An 11,049-nucleotide genomic window follows, 5' to 3' on the forward strand; every position below is an offset into this window, starting at 1 on the left:
TAAGGAGCATTAGATCTAAAAATTTTAAGTCTTGTGTCTTTTGTGTGTTTTTCTCTTTCATCATAAAATTCAAAATTAAAAAAAAAAGCTTTTCTAACTAATTTTAAACTATATTTTCGCAATTTTTATATAAAAATTCAGATTTCAATTTCAAAATTTTTCAAATCTTATCCTTTTAAGATTTCAAAATTCAAAAAAAATATATATCTTTTTCAAAAAATATCCTAACCACTTTCTCTCTCCTCAATTTTTCGAAAATCTTCATAAAATATTTTCAATTTTTTATTAATTTTAATTTGTAATTTTCTTTCTTTCTTTATTTTATTTTATTTTATTTCGGTCTTTGTTATATTTTTATTTTATTATTTCGAAAATAAATTTTTATATATAATAAAATAAATAATATTTACATCCATACCATCTCCCTTGCTCCATCATGGAACTAAGTGGAAATGAACAGTCTAGAAGGACTCTGGGGTCATATGCTAATCCCACTACTGCTTCATATGTGAGTAGTATATGTATACCCTCCATTGGAGTTAGTAGCTTTGAGTTGAATCCTCAACTCATTATCATGGTGCAGCAAAGCTGCCAGTATTCCGGTCTTCCACAGGAAGAACCTACAGAGTTTTTGGCACAATTTTTACAAATTGCTGACACAGTACATGATAAGGACGTAGATCAGGATGTCTATAGATTATTACTGTTTCCATTTGCTGTAAAAGATCAAGCTAAGAGGTGGTTAAATAACCAACCTAAGGACAGCATAAAGACATGGAAACAGCTGTCAGAAAAATTCCTGAATCACTATTTTCCTCCAAAACGGATGACACAGCTAAGGCTAAGCATCCAAGGCTTCAAACAAGGAGATAATGAATCTCTTTATGATGCATGGGAGAGGTACAGAGAGATGCTAAGAAAATGCCCCTCTGAAATGTTTTCAGAGTGGGTGCAATTAGACATCTTCTACTATGGGCTTACAGAAAAAGCTCAGATTTCTCTAGACCACTCAGTTAGTGGATCTATACGTATGAGAAAAAAAATTGAAGAAGCTCAAGAGCTTATTGATACAGTTGCCAGAAATTAGCATCTGTACCTAAGCAGTAAATCTTCCATGAAAGAAAAGGCTAAAACAGTGACTGCTGAACTCAGTCCTGTAGATCAGGCTAATGAATTCAATCAGCAATTAGACTTTCTAACAAAACAGTTAGCCGAATTCAAGGAGATATTACAAGAAACAAGAACGGCTAACTTGAATATGGAAGTACAGTTGAAGCAAACAGAACAGCAACTATCAAAACAAATAACAAAAGAATGCCAAGCAGTTCAATTAAGAAGTGGGAAAATATTAAATACCTCACTTCAAGGCAGCAAGAAGCCAAGAAATGAACAAATGGCTACCCAAAATCCCTCTGAGGACAATCAGAGCCCAGAGAGGAATAATGCTGGCGCTGAACGCCCAAACCATGCCCAATCCTGGTGTTCAACGCCAGAAACAAGCAAGGAGTTGGTGTTGAATGCCCAAAGGAAGCACAGTTCTGGCGTTTAGACGCCAGAAACAAGTAAGGAGCTGGCGTCTAACGCCACTCCAGCTTCCACCCCTGGTATTCAAATGCCAGTGGGGGATCAGGCACATACAAGTGCTGATAATAACCCTTCTAAAAAGGCTTCCCAACCCACATCTGTAGGCAATAAACCTACAACAACTAAGGTTGAGGAATACAAAGCTAAAATGCCTTATCCTCAGAAACTCCGCCAAGAGGAACATGATAAGCAATTTGCCCACTTTGCAGACTATCTAAGGACTCTTGAAATAAAGATTTCGTTTGCAGAGGCACTTGAGCAAATACCCTCTTATGCTAAGTTCATGAAAGAGATCTTAAGTCATAAGAAGGATTGGAGGGAAACTGAAAAAGTTTATCTCACTGAAGAATGCAGTGCAGTCATTCTAAAAAGCTTACCTGAGAAGCTTAAAGACCCCGGGAGCTTTATGATACCATGCACTTTAGAGGGTACTTGTACCAAGCAAGCTCTATGTGATCTTGGGGCAAGTATCAACCTAATACCTGCATCTATTATCACAAAGCTTGGTTTGACTGAAGAAGTCAAACCAACCCGAATATGTCTTCAACTTGCTGATGGTTCCATTAAATACCCATCAGGCGTGATTGAAGACATGATTGTCAAGGTTGGGCCATTTGCCTTTCCTACTGACTTTGTGGTGCTAGAAATGGAGGAGCACAAGAGTGCAACTCTCATTCTAGGAAGACCTTTCCTAGCAACTGGCCGAACCCTCATTGACGTCCAAAAAGGGAAAGTAACCCTGAGAGTCAATGAGGAGGAGTTCAAGTTGAATGTTGTTAAAGCTATGCAGTATCCAAACACCCCAAATGACTGCATGAGTGTTGACATTATTGACTCTCTGGTAAGAGAAGTAAATATGAATGAGAGTCTCGAATCAGAGCTAGAGGATATCTTTAAAGATGTTCAGCCTGATCTGGAGGAATCAGAGAGAATAATAGAACCTCTGAAAATCCCTCAGGAAGAGGAGAAACCTCCTAAACCTGAGCTCAAACCATTACCACCCTCCCTGAAATATGCATTTCTGGGAGAAGGTGATACCTTTCCTGTAATCATAAGCTCTACCTTAGAGCCACAGGAAGAGGAAGCACTAATTCAAGTGCTAAGGACACACAAGACAGCTCTTGGGTGGTCCATCAGTGATCTTAAGGGTATTAGCCCAGCCAGATGCATGCACAAGATCCTATTGGAAGGTGACGCCAAGCCAGTGGTTCAACCATAAAGGTGGCTAAATCCAGCCATGAAGGAAGTGGTGCAGAAGGAGGTCACTAAATTACTAGAGGCTGGGATTATTTATCCTATTTCTGATAGCCCCTGGGTAAGCCCTGTCCAAGTTGTCCCTAAGAAAGGTGGCATGACAGTGATTCCTAATGAAAAAAATGAACTGGTTCCTACAAGAACAGTTACAGGGTGGCGTATGTGTATTGATTATAGAAGGCTCAATACAGCCACCAGAAAGGATCATTTTCCTTTACCATTCATAGACCAGATGCTGGAAAGACTAGCAGGTCATGAATACTACTGCTTCCTGGATGGATATTCAGGTTATAATCAAATTGCAGTAGATCCCCAGGATCAAGAGAAAATAGCATTCACATGTCCATCTGGAGTATTTGCATACAGAAGGATGCCATTTGGCTTGTGCAATGCACCTGCAACCTATCAAAGGTGCATGCTCTCAATTTTCTCTGGTATGGTGGAAAATTTTCTGGAAGTCTTCATGGATGACTTTTCAGTATTTGGAGACTCATTCAGCTCCTGTCTTGACCATCTAGCACTTGTTCTAAAGAGGTGCCAAGAGACTAACCTAGTTTTAAACTGAAAAAAATGTCACTTTATGGTGACTGAAGGAATCGTCCTTGGGCACAAAATTTTGAACAAGGGAATAGAGATGGATCAAGCTAAGGTAGAGGTAATTGAAAAATTACCACCACCTACCAATGTTAAGGCAATCAGAAGCTTTCTGGGGCATGCAGGATTTTATAGGAGGTTTATAAAGAATTTTTCAAAAATCGCCAAACCTCTAAGTAATCTGCTAGCTGCTAACACGCCATTTATCTTTGATAAGGAGTGTCTGCAGGCGTTTGAGACTCTGAAAGCTAAGCTGGTCACAGCACCAGTCATCTCTGTACCAGACTGGACATTACCTTTTAAACTGATGTGTGATGCCAGTGACCATGCCATTGGTGCAGTGTTGGGACAAAGGCATGACAAGCTTTTGCACGTCATTTATTATGCCAGTCGCGTTCTAAATGACGCACAGAAGAACTACACAACCACAGAAAAAGAGCTACTTGCAGTGGTTTACGCCATAGACAAGTTCAGATCCTATTTAGTAGGATCAAAAGTGATTGTGTACACTGACCATGCTGCTCTTAAATATCTACTCACAAAGCAGGATTGAAAACCCAGACTCATAAGATGGGTGTTTCTTCTGCAAGAGTTTGATATAGAAATAAGAGACAGAAAAGGGACAGAGAATCAAGTAGCAGATCACCTGTCCTGAATAGAACCAGTAGAAGGGGCGTCCCTCCCTCTTACTGAGATCTCTGAAAACTTTCCGGATGAGCAACTCTTTACCATCCAAGAAGTGCCATGGTTTGCAGACATTGCGAACTACAAGGCAGTGAGATTCATACCCAAAGAATACAGTAGGCAGCAATCAAAGAAGATGATCACGGATGCAAAGTATTATCTTTGGGATGAGCCGTATCTCTTCAAGAGATGTGCAGACGGAGTAATCCGTAGATGTGTGCCTAAAGAAGAAGCGCAGAAGATCCTATGGCATTGCTATGGATCACAATATGGAGGACATTTTGGAAGTGAGCGAACAGCCACAAGAGTCCTCCAATGTGGCTTCTACTGGCCTACTCTCTATAAAGATTCCCGAGTGTTTGTACTTAATTGTGACAGTTGCCAAAGATATGGTAATCTGCCTCACAGTTATGCCATGCCTCAACAAGAGATCTTGGAGATTGGGTTGTTTGATGTATGGGGTATTGACTTCATGGGGCCTTTCCCACCATCATACTCAAACACTTATATTCTGGTGGCAGTGGATTATGTATCCAAATGGGTGGAAGCTATTGCAACACCCACTAATGACACTAAGATAGTGTTAAAATTCCTTCAGAAACACATCTTCAGCAGATTTGGTACCCCTAGAGTATTAATCAGTGATGGGGGCACTCATTTCTGTAATAAACAGCTTTACTCTGCTTTGGTTCGTTATGGAGTTAGCCACAGGGTAGCCACTCCATATCATCCACAGACAAATGGGAAAGCTGAAGTCTCTAACAGAGAACTTAAAAGAATCCTGGAACGGACTGTAATTAACCGTAGAAGGGAGTGGACAAGAAGCTTGGATGATGCTCTGTGGGCATACAGAACAGCATTCAAGACCCCTATAGGGACCTCTCCATACCAGCTTGTGTATGGAAAGGCATGTCACTTGCCAGTGGAACTGGAACATAAGGCCTACTGGGCGACCAGATTCCTGAACCTTGATGCCAAGTTAGCTGGAGAAAAGCGGTTGCTCCAGTTAAATGAGCTAGAGGAATTTAGACTCAATGCTTTCGAAAATGTAAAAATTTACAAAGAGAAAGCAAAAAGATGGCATGATAAGAAACTGTCATCCAGAGTCTTTGAGCCAGGGCAGAAAGTTCTGCTATTTAATTCTAGGCTCAAATTATTCCCCGGGAAATTGAAATCCCGGTGGAGAGGTCCATATGTGATTACAAGTGTGTCACCATATGGATACGTAAAGCTTCAGGATAATGACTCTAACAAAAAGTTCATTGTTAATGGACAGAGAGTTAAACATTATCTTGAAAGCAATTTTGAGCAAGAATGCTCAAAACTGAGACTTGATTAAAGCTCAGTAAAAGTCCAGCTAAAGACAATAAGGAAGCGCTTGCTGGGAGGCAACCCAGCCATTTACAAAATTTATTTGTTAATTAATTGATTTTTACAGGTATATGTCAAAGTATCTTCAAGGTAAAATAGCAATTGCTTGAATTCACAGAGTTACAGGGGAATTTGGAAGCTCATTGGCGTGAAAAAGCCAGTAAGAAATGTTTTGGGCATTGAACGCCCAAAAGAAGCATCCACTGGGCGTTCAACGCCAGTAAGGATAGCCATCTGAGCGTTGAACGCCAGAAAGGAGCATCTTCTGGGCGTTAAACGCCAGAAAGAAGCTCCTTCTGGGCGTTTAACGCCAGAATTACAGTGTCCTGGGCGTTCAGAAAAACGCCCAGTGACAAAGGACTTCTTGGCGTTCAACGCCAGAAAGAAGCAACAGCTGGGCGTTGAACGCCCAGGAGAGCAGCAATTGGGCGTTAAACGCCCAAAACATGCAGCATTTGGGCGTTTAACGCCAGGATGGTGGGAAGGAGGTAAAATTCGTTTTTCTTCATAAATTTTCTAATTTTTTATGTTTCAATTCATGATTTCTTGCATAAACATGTTTCAAAATGTCATCCTTCAATTTCAAAAATTTTAATCCTAATTTCTAAAAACCCTAATTTCTAAAATCCCTTTTTCAAAAATATCAAATATATCTTAATACATAAACACAAATTTTTTTCCAATCCAATCTAACTCTTTTTCAAAATTTTTCAAAACTTTATTATCTTTTAAAATCTTTTTCAAATTAAAAATTCAGATTTATCTTTTTCAAATATCATTCACAACTTTTTAATTTTAAATTATATCTTTTTCTTATAATATCTATCTTTTATAAATCATATCTTTTATCTTATCTTTCTAACATTTTTTCGAAAACCCACCCCCTCCCTTTTAAATTCACATTCGGTCCCCTCTTCTCATCCACCATTCGACTTTAGCTCTCCTGCTATCCCTCTCCTTTCTTATCTTTTGCTTGAGGACAAGCAAACCTCTAAGTTTGGTGTGTTTATCCGTGATCACAAAAACATACTCACTAAGATCATGGCTCCTAAAAGAAAACAACCCACTCCGAGAGGCAAGAAAGAGAATATTCCAAAACCACTTTGGAATCAAGGGAAGTTCTTAACCAAAGAACATTCAGACCATTACTACAAAATAATGGGTCTAAGATCAGTGATCCCGGAAGTCAAGTTCGATCTGAAAGAAGATGAATATCCGGAGATCCAGGAGCAAATTCGAAACAGGAACTGGGAAATCCTAGCTAATCCTGAAACAAAAGTGGGAAGGAATATGGTTCAGGAGTTCTACGCTAATCTGTGGCAGACAGACAGGCAAAGAATAACTGGAACTGCCCTCTATGACTATCGAACTTTGGTCAGAGGAAAGATTGTTCACATCCACCCTGACAAAATCAGGGAGATCTTCAAGCTTCCTCAACTAAAAGATGACCTAGAATCCTTTAATAGGAGAATGATGAGGGTAAACAAAAGCCTGGACAAGATTCTAGAGGATATATGCATCCCTGGAACCAGGTGGACCACCAGCACCACTGGCATCCCAAATCAACTCAAGAGAGAAGATCTCAAACCAGTTGCCAGAGGCTGGCTGGACTTCATTGGGCGTTCTATATTGCCCACCAGCAACCGTTCGAAAGTCACTGTTAAAAGAGCAGTGATGATTCACTGCATCATGTTGGGAAGTGAAGTAGAAGTTCATCAACTAATCTCGTGTGAACTCTACAAAATAGCAAACAAGAACTCCAAAGATGCCAAATTGGCCTATCCAAGCTTAATTTCTATGCTCTGCAGAGATGCTGGAGTGAGGATGGGAATAACTGAGTACATCTCAGTCGAGCGGCCAATCACTAAATTATCAATGGAAAGACAACAGTTGTAGGATGACCCAATCAAGAGGAGAGCACAAGAATTCCTCCTAGAACTCCCTCAATTCGAATATTGGGAGCATCTTGAGGCATCTGTTTCCAAGCTACAAGAAGCTATGAACCAAATAAAAGAAGAACAAAATAATCAAAGTAGCATTCTTTGCAAATTGCTTAGGGAACAAGAGGAGCAAGGGCGTGACTTGAGGGAGCTGAAGCGTCAGAAATTAATTCTTGAAGGACCAAGCACCCTACAGACTAGAGGAACATCCACTTCCCAAAATACAGGTTGTTGAGTTCTAATTTTAGCTTTAACTCTGTGATAGTGTTATTATATGAATTTACCTTAGAAGTTATATAGGAGTAGTAGTAATTAGCATGTCTATTTTGGTTTTATTTCCAATTAATTTATAATTTATTCTCATCATCATCAAACATGAATAAAATAGTAGATTTTTAGAATAAAGAAGTAATTTATATTTTTCGAGTCCTTAATAAGAAAAATTATAATTAATTATATGTGGTGGAAATACTTTTTATCTTCTGAATGAATGCTTGAACAGTGCATATTTTTTATCTTGAATTTTATGAATGTTAGAAATTGTTGGCTCTTGAAAGAATGAGGAACACGAAAAATATTATTGATGATCTGAAAAATCATGAATTTGATTCTTGGAGTAAGAAAAAGCAGTGAAAAAAAAAATTTACAAGGAATCATTGGATCAAGAAAAAAAAACTAATAGCCCTTAAAGCCAAAAGGCAAGGGTGAAAAGGATCCAAGGATTTGAGCATCAGTGGATAGGAGGACCCAAGGAAATAAATCTAGGCCTAAGCGGCTAAATCAAGCTGTCCCTAACCATGTGCTTGTGGCATGCAGGTCCAAGTGAAAAGCTTGAGACTGAGTGGTTAAAGTCGTGATCCAAGGCAAAAGAGTGTGCTTAAGAACTCTGGACACCTCTAATTGGGGACTTTAGCAAAGCTAAGTCACAATCTGAAAAGGTTCACCCAATTATGTGTCTGTGGCATTTATGTATCCGGTGGTAATACTGGAAAACAAAGTGCTTAGGGCCACGGCCAAGACTCATAAAGTAACTGTGTTCAAGAATCAACATACTACACTAGGAGAATCAATAATATTATCTGAATTCTGAGTTCCTATGGATGCCAATCATTCTGAATTTCAAGGGATAAAGTGAGATGCCAAAACTGTTCAAAAATCAAAAAGCTACCAGCCCCGCTCATCTAATAAGAATCTGAGCTTCACTTAAAACTCTGAGATATTATTGCTTCTTAATTTCTTTTCATCCTATGTTATTTATCTAGTTGCTTGAGGACAAGCAACAATTTAAGTTTGGTGTTGTGATGAGCGGATATTTTATACGCTTTTTGGGGATAATTTCATGTAGATTTTAGCATACTTTAATTAGTTTTTAATAGAATTTTATTAGTTTTTAAGCAAAATCATATTTCTGGACTTTACTATGAGTTTGTGTATTTTTCTGTGATTTCAGGTATTTTCTGGCTGAAATTTAGGGAGCTGAGCAAAAATCTGATTCAAGCTGAAAATGGACTGCTGATGCTGTTGGATCCTGACCTCCCTGCACTCGGAATGGATTTTCTGAAGCTATAGGAGTCCAATTGGCGCGCTCTTAATTGGGCTGAAAAGTAGACATTCAGGGCTTTCCAGCAATATATAATAGTCCATACTTTGCACGTAGATAGACGACGTAAACTGGCGTTCAACGCCAGTTCCATGTTGCAGTCTGGCGTCCAGCGCCAGAAACACGTCACGAACCAGAGTTGAACGCCAGAAACACGTTACAACTTGGCGTTCAACTCCAGAAATAGCCTAAGCACGTGAAAAGCTTAAGTCTCATCCCCAATACACACCAAGTGGGCCCCAGAAGTGGATTTCTGCACTATCCATATTAGTTTACTCAATTTCTGTAAACCTAGGTTACTAGTTTAGTATTTAAACAACTTTAAGAGGATTATTTTGTATCTCATGACATTTTTAAATATGAAATTTGTACCTTTTGGCAGCATGAGTCTCTAAACTCCATTGTTGGGGGTGAGGAGCTCTGCAGCGTCTCGATGAATTAATGCAATTGTTTTTGTTTCTCCATTCAAACGTGCGTGTTCTTATCTAAGATGTTCATTTGCGCTTAACTATGAAGAAGGTGATGATCCGTGACACTCATCACCTTCCTCACTCCATGAACGTGTGCCTGACAAACACCTCCGTTCTACATCAGATTGAATGAGTATCTCTTAGATTCCTTAATCAGAATCTTCGTGGTATAAGCTGGAATTGATGGCGGCATTCATGAGAATCCGGAACGTCTAAACCTTATCCGTGGTATTCCGAGTAGGATTCTGGGATTGGATGACTGTGACGAGCTTCAAACTCGCGAGTGTTGGGCGTGATGACAAACGCAAAAGAATCAATGGATTTTATTCCGGCATGATCGAGAACCAACATCTGATTAGCCGTGCTGTGACAGAGCATTTGGACCGTTTTCACTGAGAGGACGAGAAGTAGCCATTGACAACGGTGACACCCTACATATAGCTTGCCATGGAGGGAACTTTGCACTTTTCCATGGATGGAATATTACATTACAGAGATTCAGAGGACAAAGCATCTCCAAAACTCCAACATATTCTCCATTATTAAGTAACAATTATTTATTTTATGCTCTTTTATTTTTCGTAATTCAAACTGATAATTATAACTGATATCCTGACTAAGAATAATAAAATAACCATAGCTTGCTTCAAGCCAACAATCTCCGTGGGATTCGACCCTTACTCACGTAAGGTATTACTTGGACGACCCAGTGCACTTGCTGGTTAGTTGTGTGAAGCTGTATTAAATAGTCCAAAAGAAGCCTCAGCTCGTGTAAAGATCAAACTCAGCCCAAGCACACACCAAGTGGGCCCCGGAAGTAGATTTATGCATCAATTACTTACTTCTGTAAACCCTAGTAGCTAGTTTAGTATAAATAGAACTTTTTACTAGTGTATTAGACGTCTTGGACTATCTAGTTCTTTTGACCATTCGGTCATTCATGGGTGCTGGCCATTCGGCCATGCCTGGACCTTCATCACTTATGTATTTTCAACGGTGGAGTTTCTACACACCATAGATTAAGGGTGTGGAGCTCTGTTGTACCTCAAGTTTTAATGCAATTACTACTATTTTCTATTCAATTCAATTTATTCCTGTTCTAAGATACCATTCGTACTTCAACCTGATGGATGTGATGATCCGTGATACTCATCATCATCCATCCTTATGAACGCGTGCCTAACAACCACCTCCGTTCTACAAGCGAGAGCTAGAGTGTGTATCTCTTGGATTCCTGATGCACGACGCATGGATGCCCCTCGCCTGACAACCGAGCCATCCGTTCCATGAGATTAGAGTCTTCGTGGTATAAGCTAGAATTGATGGCAGCATTCATGAGAATCCGGAAAGTCTAAACCTTGTCTGTGGTATTCCGAGTAGGATTCTGGGATTGAATGACTGTGACGAGCTTTAAACTCGCGATTGTTGGGCGTGATGACAAACACAAAAGAATCAATGGATTCTATTCCGACATGATCGAGAACCGACAGATGATTAGCCGTGCCATGACAGAGCATTTGGACCTTTTTCACTGAGAGGATGGGATGTAGCC

The 11,049-nt window shown here is 39.5% G+C and overlaps 1 pseudogene across 1 annotated transcript; it reads left to right on the plus strand.

Annotated features, from left to right (window-relative positions):
• Positions 1–1,732: 1,732 nt before the first annotated feature.
• LOC148575787 (uncharacterized) lies at positions 1,733–5,606 on the plus strand (annotated as a pseudogene). Its single transcript, XR_015902238.1, has one exon. The product of XR_015902238.1 is annotated as an uncharacterized LOC148575787 (transcript).
• The last annotated feature ends 5,443 nt before the right edge of the window (positions 5,607–11,049 follow it).

The sequence above is a fragment of the Arachis ipaensis genome, chromosome B1 (assembly GCF_059453495.1).
Source record: "Arachis ipaensis isolate K30076 ecotype BB chromosome B1, ASM5945349v1, whole genome shotgun sequence".
Classification (NCBI taxonomy): domain Eukaryota; kingdom Viridiplantae; phylum Streptophyta; class Magnoliopsida; order Fabales; family Fabaceae; genus Arachis; species Arachis ipaensis.